At 39.8% G+C, this 19,118-nt stretch overlaps 1 long non-coding RNA gene across 1 annotated transcript in view; it reads right to left on the bottom strand.

Moving 5' to 3' along the window:
- Positions 1-417: 417 nt before the first annotated feature.
- LOC124879841 overlaps positions 418-19,118 on the bottom strand; it is a 29,311-nt gene continuing 10,610 nt past the window's right edge. Inside the window, exon 4 of the long non-coding RNA XR_007041134.1 lies at positions 418-708. This is a non-coding gene — a long non-coding RNA (uncharacterized LOC124879841). The remainder of the gene's footprint in view (positions 709-19,118) is intronic.

Raw genomic sequence — 19,118 nt, 5'->3', positions numbered from 1 at the left:
CGGGTTGATAGTTGAATAAGAGGCAGAGATCAGCACTAAACACTGTTTTTCTGTCTCAGAAGCACACACATATGGTCTCCCTGCTTACTGATCCAAACAAAGGTCTGTGACATTTGGAAGTAGATGAAATGATTGGTAGGGTCGGGGAGTTCTGCACTCCATGGTTTACTGCTCAGGGGATAAGAGCTCTTAAGACACGCACACACACACACACACACACACACACACACACTCTTGTTTTGCTATATGTAGTGTGGACCATGTGTTGACTCCCATTGACTTCCATTGATTTTCAGTCATTTTCAACCCTTTCTATGCCCTAACCCTGACAATAACCCTAAACCTAACCATTACCAGTGCATGCCTAACCCTAACCTTAACCTAAACTCAATTCACATCTTAGTCCTAAACCTAACCGTTAGCAAAATAGGTCGTGAGGACCAGCAAAATGTCCTCACTTTGGTACAAACGGTCCTCAATTTGATGGTGAAATCGGGAAAATGGTTCTCACTGTGATGCCAAGACAGGAACACACACCTTTTTGGAGACCTCAGCCTGGCATCGATGCCTCCCCATTCTTTTCCCCAGTCTCTGGGTGCTCTGCCCTCCAGAACCTTTCGGGGCTTCATCAGGGTCCAGGCATAACAGGATCCAATCAAAGCGTGGTCCAAAAACCCACTAAGTAAACCGGAGCAGGAGCTTTTGAAGCTGTTAAACATATAATTTAAAATTATTGTATTACTTTAAGAAAAAAAACATATTTCTCAAAAATTACGCAGCATATTTTCCCTCCTTGACATCCATAATTGATGTCTAAAATCAGAGGGGAGGATAAATTGATTTCTCTGATTTGCGTGATGAAAATGTGAGCTTAAAAGCCTGTGATGAATGAGAAATTACAGCTCTCACAAGAATAGCAATGTTTTCACAGCACTGAAAACTGTAGTAAACGCTTAAGTTTTCTTCAGTAATTGGTTTTCACATCCTGATTGCTAGCTATCTAAAGCTTTCTGCCCATTATGAGGTTTCCCTTTTTGCTCTCACTAGTCTTCATTTATACTCTTCTCCAGAAAAAGACAGCCAGGGTGTCGTGCTTTGCCAAGAAACTATCATAATTACTGGACTTGAAAACTGTTTTTGTGAGGTTCGTTTAATCAACAGCTGAAAAATGTACCAAACAAGATGATCTGTGCTTCAGTCTGAATGTTTGGTAAAACGTATTCTGTCTTTAGCCTTTTAAAGGCTTTGTTCTCCTAACTCACTCTTTGTGTGCTCAGAAACGTTGGAAGCTGTCAACAGGAATTTGTCGAAAACTTGAAAATGTTGGTAAAAATAAAAAATGACAAGGCATGCTTTTCTAGGGCAGATTAGTTTGACAACTAATGCGACTTTAGCAGAAACGGATGTGCAGTAAATGTTCGAGGTGCAACGGTGCACACACGGTTCAGTACGTCATGTTTTCTGTATCCTTCAATCAAGAAAAATAAATAAAAATAAATCATTTTCTTTACTTTGGTCAGCAGCAAAAAATATTTTTTTGTTATTTTTATTAATTAATAAATTTTTTATTAATTAGATTTTGTTATGTTCTAAAACTAAAAAGTGGAAAGTCAAGAACTGATTTTTTAAGTGAATAAAGTAGAAAAAGCAGCTCTGTCTGCTTATTCTTGTGTCAAGATAGTCAGATTATTAAACAATCTTACCACTTTAAAACAGTTCATGTTGATAGTTAGAATATGACGGCGCCCATATTTGAGAATAAAATGTTTAATTAGGCCCGAGCAGGAAGCAAGGGCCTATTGTAATCGCAAGAATTCTTTCTTTATTATTATTCCGGGGACTTTTGGCTGGGCAATACAGGGACTTTGCCAAGCCCCTAGATGCACACGCTTTAATGTCGTCGTCAGTGGGCGTGGCCAAACGTCTTAGCCACGCCCCCAAACGTGAGATAGGCCGAACCGTAAGTTGTAGAGATCTGAAATTTGGCACATTCGTAGAACTCGTCCAACCAAGAAAAAAAGTCTCTTGGGGGTATGCCCTAAAATGCACAGGAAGTCGGCCATTTTGGATTAAAGGCTAATTTTTTGCCGTTTTTCACTTTTACTCACCTCGAACTTTAACAAACTCCTCCTAGGGATTTTGAGCTATCGGGTTCATATTTGGTCAATATGCAGTTAAGGGATGGGGGATTAAAAGTTATCAAAATCGTGAGTTTTCGGCCATGTTTAGGGGGCGAGGCCGGGGAGCGAACTTTGCCTTCGTGCTCAAAGTGAAAAATTGCAATAACTCTCCGAAAGAAACGCCAAATCACACCAAATTTAGCATCAAGGAGGACCTTCGGGTTCCCGATGATCCTATGGGGTCATATGCTGACATCATCAAAGACACGCCCCCTGAGAACAGGAAGTCACTTTTTTCACTGGGAAAGGTGCCTCTCTGACCCTCTTGACCCAATCAACTTGAAAGTGTATCAGAAGACAGGTTAACTAGTGGGTGTAACTTCATTTGAAGCACATTGACTTGTCATAAAAGGTCGTGGTGGCGCGGCAAATTTGGACGTCACGCTATGGCCATACGTTTGGCTTTAATTTCCACATACATCATCTAATCTGCACCAAATTCAATGTGATTGATCCTAGTCCAGTCCCTAACAGACATCTGATGACATATTTGGTGGGCGTGGCCTAATTCGTCCACAGCGCCTCCTGGAAAATAAAAAAACAAATCAGCCCCAAGCCATGCTTTGACCGAGGAATCTGAAATTTGGTAGACATAGGTTATCAAAAACTTTTTGATACATGAAAGCGTGTGGGCGTGGCCACGCCTCAAAATATGACTTCTTGCCATAAAAGATGAAATTGATATAGCTCCTACAAGGAAAGTCACAGAGACCTGAAACCTTCTGAGATTGATCTGCCTCTGGCCCTGAACTATATTCACTGATCAGATGCTGACATCATCAAAGCCCCGCCCCCTGAGAACAGGAAGTGTTCCTTTAGAGTCAATTTTTGATGTTCTTCATCTAATCAATTTGAAATTGTGCCAAGTAACAGATAATGGTCTAAGACAGTGACCAGTATTGACTGGCGCTGCTGGAGGGTGTGGCTATGATGGCGTGGCGAATTCTGATGTCACGCCATGGCCATACGTTTGCCTCTAAATTACACATGCATGGTCCAATTCACTCCAAAATAAATATGGTTGATCTTTGTCAGCCCCCAAACACCTCTATTGGATTACATTGAAATTTGGATCAACAACGCCCTCTAGGACACTTCAAGGGCCATATCTCCCTCATACATCATGGGATCCACTTGAAATTTAGTATACATCATCAGGGATCAATGCTGAACATGTTTACGCAGTCAGTTCATTACATTATTTCAACCCAGCCCACTAACAAACAAATGAGTGTAGCTTCCATCAGGAAGGTCAGATTTCCCCCAAATTTTGAATACTTCTCCCCAGAATAGAATTCTGCATGACTGAAGATCATGACATGATGCTCACAGCACCACCTAGAGGTGAGATTTGAAATTGAACGCGGACTTGTTGGTGGCCTGTAGCCGGTGACGCCACGCTCCTGCGGTCGCTGAACAGGCCGAGTTGCACTGAGGTGCGAGGGCCTTCAATGCTGCTTGCAGCTTTAATTATTCCCTTGTGTCTTTGCAGGGCAATTTGGGGACTTTGCCAAGCCCCAAAACGCACATGATTTTATCCAAAATTGTCCCCCGCGTGAAATTCTTGTTCCGTAATGTTGTCATCAGTGGGCGTGGCCAAATCTCTTAGCCACCCCCCCAAACGTGAGATAGGCCAAACCGTAAGTTGTGGAGATCTGAAATTTGGCACACAGGTAGAACTCCTCAAACCAAGAAAACAAGTCTCTTGGGGGTATGCCCTTAAACGCACAGGAAGTCGGCCATTTTGGGTCAAAGGCTAATTTTTGGCCGTTTTTCACTTTTACTCACCTCGAACTTTAATGAACTCCTCCTAGGGATTTTGAGCTATCGGCTTCATATTTGGTCAATATGCAGTTAAGGCATGGCGGATTAAAGTTATCAAAATCGTGAGTTTTCGGCCATGTTTAGGAGGCGTGGCCGGGGCACAAAAATGCCGTTCGCGCCCAAATTGAAAAAATGCAATAACTTTCCCAAAGAAATGCCAAATAACACCAAAGTTGGCATGAAGGAGGACCTTCGGGTTCCCGATAATCCTATGGGGTCATATGATGACATCATCAAAACCACGCCCCCTGAGAACAGGAAGTCACTTTTTTTACTGGAAAAGGTCGCTATCTGGCGACCTTACATCATCGGATCCGCTTGAAATGTAGTATGTATGATCATGAGTTAATGATGGACATCTTGACACAGTCAACTGATGACATCATTTTAGCCTTGCCCACAAACAAACAAGTGAGTGCAGCTTCCATTAGGAATGTCCGATTTACTCCAAACTGATTATGGTTGATCTTTGTCAGCCCCCAAACAGCTCTATTGGATTACACTGGAATTTGACTCAACAGCGCCCTCTAGGACACTTCAAGTGCTCTATCTCCCTCAGACATCATTGGATCCACTTGAAATGTAGTATACATCATCAGGGATCAATGCTGAACATGTTGGCACAGGCAATTTATGACGTTGTTTTAGCCCCGCCCACTAACAAAGAAGTGAGTGCAGCTTCCATCAGAAAGGTCCGATTTACTCCAAATTTTTAATGCTTCTCGCCAGACCAAACCTCTGCATGACCGAAGACCATATGACATGTTGCTCACAGTGCCACCTAGTGGCGACGTGTTGAAGTGAAGCAGTTTCACTTCAGTTTTGGTGGCGCGTAGGAGGCGATGCCAGGCTCCCGCGGTCGCTCCACAGGCCAAGTTGCGCTGAGGTGCGAGGGCCTTCAATGCTGCTTGCAGCTTTAATTCACTTTGAAGATGTTTTCTGGTGAAAACACATTTTCTCTGAAAATGGCACAATTAAAAAACGGGTTCCAGAGTGTAGTGTTTTGAAGACATGTCCGTCCTGCATGGGGAAGCCCAGGTATATCCGTGGTATGAGTGCAATCAGTAGAAATAAATTTCCAGACACACAACATAATGAATGCTGACCAGTTAAAAACCCACAGAAGTAGAAGAAGAAGAAGACTTCAACAATAACAATGGTGGATTGCAGAGTCCTGTTTGTGCTGCTGACTCTTTTAAATATGACAACAGCTCTTCAACAAGTTCATTTTCTACCCCGTTTTTTAAGAAGAAAGTAGTTTCACACACATGTTGTCGAGTTTCGAAGAACAAACTGCCTATAAGTGGGGTGGCAGGGGGATTACACCATGTTCACGTTTCTGCTACTGTCGTGTAGCAGAAACGTCATGTAGATGCGAATAAATAAATAAAATAAAAAAATAAACTAATGTGTTAAGAGAAATGGAAAAACAATCCCATTTTCAATAGATTGTTGTGGTCTGCACTGGCCCTTAGACAACCTAGTTAATCAGCTGTACCTCAGTGCAGCTTGTTGGGAAAATCTCTCATCATCTCATATTCCTCCGACGTGCATCGTATACAATGTATGGTGTTGGTTACCGGTAGCTGGACGTCTGCTGATTTCTCTGTGGCGTTTACATTTGGCTTGAGGTTATTTTAGGTGAGTAATTAAGTTCAGTACTACTACTACTACAAGCGAGCTACAGTACATTCCTCACTGCTCTTGAAAAAGACTGTCGTAAAGATTGTGTTCACTCCACATTTGTTTTCCATTATCACTACAGCTGAATAAGAAACTTTGTTTCCCACATAGCATTCTTTAGAGATAGCTGAGAGTCTTCCCTGTTTTGTTTCATTGTCACTTTCTAAGGTTGTGCAATGGACCATGGTTCGGTGCACTTAGTTCTGCACATAAATATTCAGCATGTATTCAGGTTTAACACAACGCTGTATTGTTGGGTATGCATGGGTACATCACCGAAACGGCTGTACTGAAAATTATTGGTACGAATATGTGTACAGTCTACCTTATCATGATTTACAGTATATCTTCTTTTTCTTTTGGCTTTACCCTTACAGGAGTCACCACAGCGAGTCATCTGTCTCCATCTAACCCTATCTTCTGCATCTTCCCTCACACCCACAACCTTCATGTCCTCTTTCACTCCGTCCAGAAGTCTCCTATTTGAACGTCCTCTACGCCTCCTGCCTGTTTGTTCCAGTATCCTTTTACTCACTTTCACTCCTCTTTACCATCTCAGTCTGGCCTCTCTGGCTTTATTTCCAACACATCTAACATGAGCTGTCCCTCTGATGTTCTCATTCCTGATTCTATCCATCCTCTGTCTCCAAACCATACAACATCGCTGGTCTCACCACCGTCTTCTACACCTTTCTTTTCATTCTCGCTGATACAAAACACACCTGACTATTTTCTCCACCCTCTTTCAACCTGCTTGGACATGTTTCTTCACACTGCTTGAAGTTCTTTAGTTCTTTTTCACACTCACTGTTGCTCTGGACTGGTAACCCTAAGTACTTAAAATTCTCCACCTTCTTTATCTCTGTTGCCTGTAACCTCATGGCTCCCCTTGGGTCAATTCATCAATCATTCATCATCATTCATCAATTCTTTTATGTACTCCTTCACTCTTCCTATCACACTTGCTGAACCTGTCATTACATTTCCATCTCAATCCTTAATCACCCTAGCCTGCTAAACATCCTTCCCATCTCTGTCTCTCTGCCTCGCCAACATGCATAAATCATTTTCTCTCTCCTTACTGTCCAACCTTTCATCTAAGTTACTATATGCCTTTTGTCTGGCCTTAGCTACCTCTACCTTGACTTTCTCCTTGAGTTTCCCGGTATTCCTGGTGACTCTCTTCAGTCCTCACAGTGCCTCACTTCTTAGCTGATCTCTTTCTCCGTATCCACTCTTGTACTTCCTCATTCCACCACCAAGTCTCCTTATCAACTTTCCTTCCAGAAGGCATACCAAGTACTTTCCTACCTGTCTCTCTTATAGCATTAGCTGTAGTTGTCAAATCACCTGGAAGCACCTCCTGGCTACCCAGAACCTGTCTCAACTCCTGCCTGAAAGCCACACAACCTTCTTTCTTTTTCAGCCTACACCACTTTGTCCTCTTCATCTTCCTCATCATTAGAGTCATTGTACACATCACCATCCTGTGCTGTCTGGCAACACTCTCACCGACAACTACCTTGCAGTCACTGAGTTCCTTCAGATTACATCGTCTACAGAAGATCTAATCCACCCGTGTGCTCCAACCTCCGCTCATGTAAGTCAATCTGTGTTCCTGCCTCTTCTGCAAGAAAGTATTCATTTCTGCCATTTTCATGGTATTTGCCAAGTCTACCACCATCTGTCATTCTGCATTCCTGTTCTAGATACCAAACTTGCCTATCACTTCCTCATCCCCTCCCTGCATCAATGTGTTCATTGAGATCTGCACCAGTCACCACTCTCTCACCTCTGGGGATATTGTGCATCACTTCATCCAGAGTTTCTCCTCTATGTAACATCCTGCCTGTGGGACATAACCACTAATAACATTGAACATCACACCTTCAATTTTTAGCTAGCATGTGTCCTTTCATACTCATGTAGTGCCATGCTATGTGTGAATGTACCTAACCTTTGCATATTAAATTAATTACTATTAATAAGGTTAGGTGCCTAAACCAGGAACAGATTGACACATGGCAGTAGTGAACTAGAATCAAACCCACAAATTTCAGATCAGAAGATGGATACTCATCCCATTGATCTTTAAATTAGTGGATGTCAAAGCAGATGCAGAATGTCCCAAAGATGGATACAAATTAGTGGATGGTCGGTACTAAACATCATGTGGAAGACGACTTCGATTTGTATTGGGAAAAGTCTAGAATGAAAAGGAGCCATCTTGCATGGTGTTTCTTGTGGATATAAATTAATGGATGGTTGGTTTGAAACATCCAGACTGCTTCTTTTCAGTCAGGGTTACAAGAAGAGGGTATGTTCTATGGATCCAAAATCAAAAAAAATACAAAAGGTTTGAACTGTTGCCTTTTTGATGAGTGATTTTTAGTGATAATGATAACAAAAAGCCTTTCTATTATGATGGTATCACAAATTTCTAAACTGTTATTTACTACTTTTGAGGTACAGCAAATACAATTAAAAAACAAGGCAAAATTATGTTTTTAAAACAATAAAAGGTTTTAGTAATTAAAAGTACCTAATAACATTGCATGTTTTAGTTTACTGGAGAAAAGGATCCATTCTGATTTGGTTTTAATAGCACAAGCCTGATTACCATTTCCTGCAATCTGTGACCCAGAATGACTGTGAGGATTTTTTAAGCAGAGGTCAGGGTTCATAAAACAGTTTTTAAACGGTGGGCACCACATGCCTCCTGGTGATAAAGATCATAGCTGAAAAAAACAAGAGTCGTCCAATTTTTCATTCAGCCATTTTACTAAATGTGCACAGGGTGTCCTGGATCTGGCATTGGCACCCAGGCCACCTTATTAATGTGAGTTTATGTTGTGGATTTCACAAACTTTAGAACTTGAACTCAACACTCATTTTAAGTGACTAAACGTTTTCAACATTTATCTTTTTTTTTGTAAAGCTGCAACAAGTAAAATAAATAAAATTGTATTTTTTTTTGTCTTCTCATTCAAATTAAAATATTTAGAAAATTATATGTGAAATATTTCCCATAAAAAAAAGAAAGTTAGCAGTTTTGGTCTTTTCATAAATGACCTTCTCCATGTTTTATCATTTCCCCTGATCTGTTGTTTTATAATCTCCTCATAGTCTATGACAAAAATAAAGCTCCAAAGGAACCAGGGCCAAATGCATCAGTTCTTCATTTAACTGAAATTTTCCATATGTGACTTTTTGTCGTACGAAACAGAAGCGCTCAGTCATGGAACATTTTGCCTAATTTTCGGCCTACAATAATTAAGATAAAAAAAAACATCAACAATAAAACAACAAAAATCAAATTTAAATACAAAATAAATCCTGGAATAATAAAATAGTTTTTCTATTTACGAAATAATATTTTCACAAACAAATAAAAAACAAATAATAAGCATATTGTACCGTCTTTGAGGAATCAAAATTATTTTCTACCACAAAAAATTAAATATTGTAGCAACTGCAGAAAGATAAACTCACATTTAATCAGTAATTGCATTATATTATGTGATCTTATTTGAACATTTTATCATTATTTATCTCCATTATTCATTTAAAGAGACATAGACTGATATGCTGTGGTTTAGCGCATCACCAGAAAATGGTTTGTTGGTATCAAATAAAAGTAGATCGGGACAATATGGTAACATTTAGGAGGGGGTATGAAAATATTGAAGGGGCGAAGTGATCTGAGCTTAGTACTGTAAATAACTAAGCAAGGTTTCCTCTGTTTTTTGCATCACCTTTTAGCTGTAGTCTTCCTGTCACGAAACTTTCCTTAATCTCTCAGTTGACAGACATGTAGCTTTTTCTTTAGTTTATTTGTTTTTCGGTTATTTCATCCCTGTTTTTCATTTTTTGTAGCTGTTTTTATAATCTGGCACAAGAATATTTTAAGTATTTTTTGTTAGTAAAGATTCTGTCATGGTTTTTGTCACTAAATTCAGATTTTAGTTTATTTACAGCTTCATATCCTACCATACAACCAATCAACCACCTCTGTCAGATAGATGTAATATGTAACTGTGTTTTTCTGTCTGTCCCTAACTGTACTGCTCCCTCAGCTGCTTTGGGCTTAATTGTCTTGGGGTAAACTAACACAGCCACCACTTCGCACCGCGCCGTGTCTAGTTTTTTGCCTCTACTCTCTTTTCAATGCCCTCGTCAGCGGCTCCTGTCAAGAGCCAACAATGCCCAGAATGACAGCTGCTTATGCTGGCCTCGAAACCACCGCCAAGTTTAAGTTACAGGGAGCCATTGATTGTCAGCGGGGGTGCCGTCTGCCTGGGCTGGCACGCAAAAGCCGCAGCAACAATGCATTCGCATTGTCCAGGTCATAGAGCTGAGCAGGAGAGTGACAGCACATGGCGAGCTATGAGTTCATTAGACCGGTGCTGCTCTCCTTTCCCTCCCTTCTCAGTGCTCATTAACATCCAGCGTGAGCCACTGAGTTACATGTACTAGCCCAAGAACATTGGAGATGGCCGCATGAGGACATGCAGCCTGGTTAAACAAATCAATACACTCGCAGACATGCAGAATGACACATTAGAAATTAGTCCATGTCCAGCCTGCTTCTAATTTTCACATTAAAATCATATTCAGAAATAATGGGCTCCCCATGGCTCAAAGAACTTACAGGTTCTGGTTGTCTCCATCTTTATGGAGTACTCAGGTCACTGTATGTGCTCCAATAGAAAAGCTTGGAGGGTGAGAGTTTGGGACTATTATTCTCCCAGCTCTGGTCCAACAATTATGGGTAGCCTACTGAATAGTTCGATGTCATTAGAGAGGGTGAAATTATGCTCTCCACTCAGGAAGGAAGGCCCTTTCACTCCAGAGCCACGGAGAGAAATAACCGGGAGAAGACAGTAGGGTTCACAATGAACCTGTGAGTGTTCAAGGACAGCAGGCTTTCATTCCTCTTCTGGTAATGCTCTATATTAGACTAATGTTCAATTAGGTTGTCAAGGCCTGTTGAAGAAATTTAATTCTTATACAGCAGAGTGGGTGGAAGCAGAAAAAGAAGCCTTTTATCATATTCCATTCCATCCGACATGAATAATTTCCCTTAACATGTATGGTAAGCTAATTTAATCATTAACTATTTGCTCACAATCATGAATTTAAATAGGTTCAGATTTAATGTTAATGACACACATAAAGAGAGCTTCTCCAATGGCCAAACAGTTTATTTGAATTCATGCTGCCACTTCATATGGACGAGGCCTGTAATGAGGTGACAATGCAGTGGCGGCTTTGCACAGTGCTTTAGAAGTCATGCTGCGCCGAGATGCAGCAGACGACCTCGCAAATTAAATCCTCAAACCCACAGAGTGGAGTGGAGTGGATGTGGCCTCTGCTGGGGTTTATTACAGAGATCTTCTGCCGCATCACTTTATGTATACTCCACAGGTGTTGCTGATTTTCCTGAGTCGCACGTATGGAGGTGGATTTGCCTCCACAAACACAAAATCAATTTCTTCTTTCACTCATGTTATTTTTTATCTTCTTCTTTATGTGGCCTGAATTTCACTGGATGCAAGCTGTCACTAAGAACCCAGCAGAAACGGTAATTCAAAAAGTTTACACTCCCTGTTAAAATACCAGGTTTTTGTGATGAAAATAAAATAAATAATTCTCTAACGGATGTCTTTTTTTCAGTTGAATTGAAAAAGGACGTATGTCACTTTAAAGTTGGAAAAAAGTTTAGAAATTGTTTACCATGGTCTCGTTTTTCATTTAATAAAAACACATGGACATCATTCAAGTGCCATGAAAACAGTTTTCTGGTGCCATGTAACCTCCAGAACGTTCTGCCTGACTCCTAGATCTCATTAGATGAGAATGGTAAGGGCTGGACTCATAAACATAAATGCCACAAGGGCAGGCGTGGCAGAAATAGGCTCCAGTTGACCGAGAAAGGGGTCATCTTCCACGTTGGGCTGCAGCAGTTAAATAACACGGCCAGGTCTGATTGGATGAAGCATCAGTAAAAAGCTGCATTAAATGTTTTTGCAGCCTTTGCTGCACCATTGAGAGCCTTGTTGGGTTTAGGATCTTTTTAAATCTTTGGATATTGTTCACCTACAGATTTTCATCTTGGTTTATTGTTGATTTAATTGCAGAAATCCAGAAATTTAATTTAAAATCCTTCAATTGTCGCTGTGCCTTTATTATTATACTGAAGTTCACAAAGGAGCAAAGGATCATTCTCTCCCAGCAGCTGTGAAGCTGTGCAACCATAGATATTTTTATTTTATCACTATGGCGCACGGTGGCGCAGTTAGTTGCACTGTTGCCTTACAGCAAGAAGGTCCTGGGTTTGATTCCTGGGTCTTTCTGCATGGAGTTTGCATGTTCTCCCCGTGCATGTGTGGGTTCTCACCGGGTACTCGGTTCCTCCCACAGTCCAAAGACATGCCAGTTAGGTTAATTGGTAACTCTAAAATTGCCCATAGGTGTATGAATGAGTGTGTGCATGGTTATTTGTGTGTTGCCCTGCGATGGACTGGCGACCTGTCCAGGGTGTACCCTGCCTCTCGCCCATAGACTGCTGGAGATAGGCACCAGCTTCCCCACAACCCACTATGGATTAAGCGGTAGAAAATGATTGACTGACTATTATTGTTATTTTTTGTGAATCATTGTTTCTCCATTAAGAGACAAATACAGGGTTATTCGAGGACTGTTGTTTTGTTAAATTTCTTTAAGTTGTTTTTAATGTACTATTACTGACTACTTACATTTTAATTATTCATATAATTTGTGCACTAATGGCAAAGTATCTGACCTTGTATATAATGAAATTAAAGGCTTCTTCAGCTCTTTCGGTGTATTCTTCTAGTCATCAGTTGTTTTCTGGAGGTTTCTATTTTTATTTTATTTTTCTGTGGGTTTAATTACATTTTGTCAACCTACTATGAAATAATTTGCACACTTTTAACATGTTGCATCTTGTTTGCATCCAGATGTCACAACATTCTTAAATATCCAAATGTATTTTTATGTTTACTGTAAAAAAATTTTTTTGTATGACTTTTGTTTAAAATCTAACCTTTTTGTCTACACCAGTTACTAAATAAAAGCTTAGTAACAATTGATTTGGTAATAAACCCTGATTCTGAAGCACAGACCACATCTTCCTTTCTCCATCCTCCTCTTTACACACCCTTTTTTCTTCTTTCCATTTTGTTCTGTTTTCTCTCCTCTTGTTTCATCCTCTCACCTCCCCTAAAGTTCCTGTCCTCCCATTTCTCCCTCTTATTGATTTTGTGTTAGTGAATCTAGAGCAGCAGGGAGGGGGGCCACAGATAATGGTCACTGAGCGGAAGAGAGCCGAGCCGGAGGTGGCCTCTTCCTGCACAGCGTGGTGGTCATTTCATCACCTGGGTCACTTGTCCTGCACCACTGACACCTATACTGGTCTCTTTAGGCTTTTTCTCTCATTTTTTTCTCAGTCCTCAATATGTGTCTAAATGCTATGCAGAGCCACAGACAGAGAAGCGACGAGGGGTTGCAGTTGGCTGATCATTAGCAGTACCCCGTGGTTGACTTCAATTAGCTTGCAGAGACACTGCTCTGCAGCCGAGTGTGCAGTCAGGTGGATCTTACCGCTCTCATGTTTACACTTAAAAGTGAAATGTAGGCTTTGCAGGAAGATACATGCAGATTGTGTGCAACCTGGACCTGACATTGAAGGATCTGTATACAAATCCTGACCCGAACGTGTTGCCTAAAGCATACAGCAACAGTTATTAAGAGCCTTTCAGTTGTTCTCTTAAATCTGCAAAAAAGCCCTTTTTGACACAACAGAGTTTCTTTACAAACTGTATTTTAATTTGTTTTAAGACAAGAACAGCAGAAATGTCACAAAGCATGCAAACAGTTGATGATGATGAGGAGGAGGGAGAATCTTTGGGGTGAGTAAAATGTCATGATGGAGCAATGCAGACAAGACATGGCGACAGAAAAATAAGAAGCAAGGAGTATGACTGAGTGGGGAGAGCCAATCTGCTGCAAGGCTGAGCAGACAACTGTAGGATTATCAACGAGGCAAGCAGCAGATGATGATTGTTGATAATGTATGTGTGTGTGTGTCTTTGTGTGTATGTCTGTGTATATGTGTGTGTGTGTGTGTGTGTGTGTGTGTGGAAGAGGAGGTGTGGGGGGGGGCGCAATTATGTATAACTCCCCCCTTCTCTCTCTACCCCCTACGGCGGCCCTGATGGGACACAGCCTTTCATTTGCTCATTGCAGTAATTGGTGTATGTGAGGGGGAGGTACATGTGCTCAGCTCCCCCTCTGCGTCTGTCAGAGAATTAGAAAATGGAATTCACTGAAGAGTGGCGTTCGTCCGCCGTCCTCGTCCAAGATGACACATTTTCATTATTCGCCCTGTGACAGAACAGATTTCTCCGTCCTCTGGCCACCAGCATACATTATAATTTGCAATTCTGAGAAGGATTTTCATTGGAAATGAATTTAGCCTAAGTAGATTTAAACAAATGAGGGGCACATTAATACATTCTGCTGTTATTATAATTTTTGGTTCACAATTACCTAGACCTGTATAATATATTTCCTCTCATTGCAGAAGGTATTTTAATGTATTTAGCAACTCCAGTATAGACACTTTTTGCAGTGTAATTAACGGCTATTCAGTTTTAAAACAAAACCAGAAAACCATATAGAAGCAAAAAATCCATTTGTCAACTCAGATTGTATCGAAGTCAAAAACAGAACCAAGCTCGGTACGACATTAGGCATAAATGAATGTTACCAAACGGCACAGAGAATTTAGGTCTCAGATGAAAATCCTGTATTCTTGTCAGCACCACAACCTTTCTCCAATCTTTTACATGTTTTTTCCAAAGCTAAAACGCCTTGACTGTAAACAGATATAGGAAATATACACAAATAGAAATCAATGCACCAATAGTAATCTCATAATTGAAAGATTTGAGCTGTGGACCACAGTAGCCATCGCATAAAATGAAATAAATTTAGAAAAAGTCATGATCTTCCGTTATAAACTATAATTCTGTAGCAAGTAAATAAAGCAGGAAACTGGACTTGGCTGACATCCTCATCGTGTTGCTAGCCTGGAGTTGTATCACTGCTAGCTTTTGATTTGTTTTGTTTTTAATTGTTTTTTTAGTACAGCTACACATTTCAATTACGTGGTGTTCATGATTTGAGTTTATAAGTCCAGTTTGGGTTCTAACAAAAGTTTTAGATTATTTAAAGCTTACTTTAGCTTAAGATATTTTTTATGTGCCATGTGGAAAATGCTAGATTTGAAAATAAAGTACTGTTGACTTTAAACTCTTACATGAAGTGTACTGCTACTTTGCTAAGCTAAGTGTGTTAGCATTGATGTAACTGAGTTTACCTTGCTTTTTAAATACTTTTATTTTACTTTCTTTTAAATGTAGTTTTTGCTTTATTTAAACAGATTGTTACCAAAATTTTGGAGATTAACAATAATACATGGAAAATCAATTTAGTGACAAGAAAACTAAAAAATAGTTAAACCTAAATTTCTTTTAGGTCTTTAAACTTTTTGTTTGACTTTTTTCATATAAAATGACAAACTAATACTGTATTAGGGATGACATATCAGCTCGATGTCATTTTTCAACATATCTGCCCAGTTTTACTTATAGGGACCATAATAACCGATATTTATTTTCATCCTGTTGCTGTTTGTGTGTCTGTTTTAGGGTGGGGAGGGGTCTGACCATGTGATGCTTGTTTGGTCATGTGACAGTGATGCAGTGCAGGATTGTGGGTATTTAACTGAAGCAGAGAAATGATGTCAGTGAGGGGGGATATATAGATAGATATATATAGATATATATATATAATATCAAGGAGTACTGGTTATCGGTTATTAATATCAGATATAGGGATTGGCCCAAGTGCATCCGTAGTTTACAATGCATGATATTTTATTTTCAGAAATAGTAATTCTCAATAAATATGAACTAGTTTGGTTGCTTTTTGATAACCTAATTAGCAAAAACATTACTTTGCTTATCTCCCTTCTGTTTAAACTATGATAACATTGTTAAAGCCTCTAAAGCAGAAAAAATACATTAATACCATGTGAAGTTAATTCCATAAATGAACAGAGGTAGTAATCTAATTAACTTTTCACAGTGCTGCAATCAGTTGGTTCATTTTATGAGGGTTTGCAGTAAATTTGAATAAGCCTGCAACTGTCGTTTCAAAATCACATTAAGAATCAAATGCATGTGAGGTTTCATCCATTTTCAAGCAAAGAAAAGAAAGATAAAGCAGAGCACTGCCTTGTAATGTCCCACTCTAAACCAACATCAGAGTTTCAATGAATCTATAAAATTACTGGACATCTGAATTCATATTTGACCCTTTGGCAGCCTACACAAGAAGCACTGAAAGACTGTGTGATCTGCAGTCATGGCGTGGTAATTGCTAAGGGGAAGAACAGAGAAAAACAGCCAGACCACTGACCTCTCACCGAGGGAGCATCCTGCACATGGCAGCCTTAGCTGAGGGCTCACCGTAGGGGAAGAAACAGTCAGAGACAAAGAGGCGGTGGGCAGGCAGTGGATGCAGGAAGAGCAGCGCAGTGAGGTGGAGAGGTGAGGGGAGCTCTCAGGAGTCGAGGTTATTGGTTTATGGAAAGGACCGCGAGTGGAAAGAATAAAGGACAGGCAAGGAGGGGAGCAGGTTGGAGGAAGTGGAGGATGGGGTGCCTCGTTGAGACAGGAGAGGTGAGGGATATGGTGTAAGAAAGGTGTAAGGAAGAGGAGAGAAAGAAGGAGTGAGAGCGAGAGGAACAAAAGGTGTTAGCTGGGATTCAAGCTGAAGTAAGCGACATATGGGAAAGGTGAAGGCATATAGGAAACAAGCAGCACAGGGAGAAATCTTTAATTAAAAAATTCCATCTAGCTCCTTACTTTCCCTGAAACTTCCTTATGTGTCTGGCTCCAACACTCAACCCAAGAATATCTTAAAGAAATGAAGCAATATCAGATCAAATGCAGGTGTAAATGCACCTGAGGCTAGTTTAAATCCTGTCAACTTGCAGTAATTATTTACACAGAAATAAACTCACAAACAGGTGGAGGGCAGCTCAGACTGGAACCCACTTGTCAATATGGATTTGTGTGGATACTTGTAAAGTGGACAGCTCACTGAGCCAAGCCCAAGTGCTTCCTGTCAATATTAATTATCTCGTAAATATCATCAGAGAAAGCCATGTGGAAAGCACACTGTGAGAGAATCAAAATGGAAAATATGAGAACTCTGAGGAGGTATATTTTAATGTCAGACGTATCTACACTCATAATATATGAGCTGTATATTAATACCAAGGGAGAGGAGATTTTAGAGGCAATTTTTAGGGGGCTTATGTTTGTCCTTTCAGGTTTATTAGATAGTAAGGAAGGCGGGGGGTTGTGGGGGTAATCAACAGCAGGGTTCCTCCTGAGGATGCATAGTTAAAGTGGGCGCTGGAGGATGGAGGGATGAGAATGGAGATAAGTAGACAAGCAGGTGCTGCATTTGGAGGTTGAGGAGAGGAGCTGGAGAACAGCGGGGTGTGAGATGAAAGGGTGAGAATGGCAAGGCCGATGACACAGTCACAAGAAAAAACAAGGTGGGCAACCGGAGGGAGGCTAGGAGGAGTGGTGCACTTTGCAGGGTCTGCATGTCAAGGAACCCTCTCTGGATTTAAAGCAGTCCTTTCTGTGCTTTCTCTCTGACCAAGCCTCAAGCAATTTCCTCTAAATCCTTTTCCTGTAATGTCCCTCTGCTGCTTTGTACTATAATTTACTATTTCTTTATTTTGAATATGTCGTTCCCTAACCTTGGATTTCAAAGTTAAAACTGCACACAGAAATTTCCCAGATCTGCAATTTTGGTCCATACATGTTGAATTTAAGATGACACATATGCTGAGAATGTACTAAGACATAGATTTATACAAAGATCTTAATATTTAACTGTACTATGCCCTATTGGTCCGTGCATGTGTGTTGGTCAATGGATGTTCTCATCAGAAACAAGTAAATAAAAACATAAACAAGCAATTGTTTGATTTTTGCTTGAATACATAATATTAAATTGAAATTCAAGTTATTTCTCTTTTTTGTGCTTGAAAACAGATAAGTAGGAGTTTACATTTGGTTTGATTTAATGTTTAGAATAAATAAAATACAAAATCACCGGCAATCATCCATATCATCCATTTATTTATATTCCTATAATGGCACCTAATTCATGCTTTCTTCTGCTTGCCTCAAAGATGTTTCTTTTCACACAAAACAAATATGGATAAACAAGAAAATGTAAAATAAACATCTAAAATTGTGATGGGTTTAAACAGTAATGAAGTAATTTGTGTATATATATATATATATATATATATATAGAAAGAAAGACCCCGAGCACGGAGTAGAACCCAGGACCTTCTGCGTCACTGTGCAGCCCGGAATTTCAAATACTTGCATAAAAACAAAAATCAAACCATTACTGGTTTCTGATGAGAAAATCAAAGTACTAAAACAACTATTGGCTCATATGTTGTGTTATTTTAGCTGCACGGTTATGTTTTAATGTATGCGATATTTGTTGAAAGAGAATCATTAACATTTTAATGAAACAGTAAACTGAGTGCTATTTGCTTAGTGTCAATAAAAGGCTTCGCTCATCCACCTGTCTGCTCTGATTGGTCAGGTACACAGGCCTGAGGAGGCTCCACCCACATTTTTGCATCAGCTCCACAACATTTTAAGGATTCATAAATACTTTTGTTATTGGGAAAAAAGGGAACTGTGTGTTGGCCAAATGACTTTATGTAGCTAAATTTGCATTTGCTAGTTCTGCTTGCAGGCTGCACGCTGGACCAGTTGCACTGGTGCCTTATAGCAAGAAGGTCATGGGTTCAAATCCTGGGCTGTAACTAAATACACGACAGTTTATTTGCTGTATTTTTTGTGTCACATAACTTGTCTTAAAGTTATTAGAAGTTCAGTTTTTCACAAAAAGTACACAAAAAGTAACTTCTTTATGTAAATGTACAAAGCTGCGAAGTCATAAGGATTTAATGTAAGTAACAAGAAACAGCAAAAAACACATACGTAGCTAGTTTTACAATTGCTAGTTCTTTTTGTTTCTAATTTTAATGTAATTTTTAAAGTATTAAATTACAGTATGGAGTTGTTTATGCTCGAAATGGGAAACTCATGTAAAAAGTTCACAGATTTCTGGTATGTAATGAGATTTGATATTATACATGTGAACAGATCAGAGCAGTGCAACACAATTTTTTTAAATGTTAGGGCAAATTAATCTGATTTGATTTGCTAACAAGAAAGGAAAATATACCTAAACATAGTGTTAGCCGAAGTCCCAGTAAGGTAGCTAATG

The sequence above is a fragment of the Girardinichthys multiradiatus genome, chromosome 2, assembly GCF_021462225.1.
Source record: "Girardinichthys multiradiatus isolate DD_20200921_A chromosome 2, DD_fGirMul_XY1, whole genome shotgun sequence".
Lineage (NCBI taxonomy): Eukaryota > Metazoa > Chordata > Actinopteri > Cyprinodontiformes > Goodeidae > Girardinichthys > Girardinichthys multiradiatus.
This window is presented reverse-complemented; position numbering and strand designations above follow the sequence as displayed.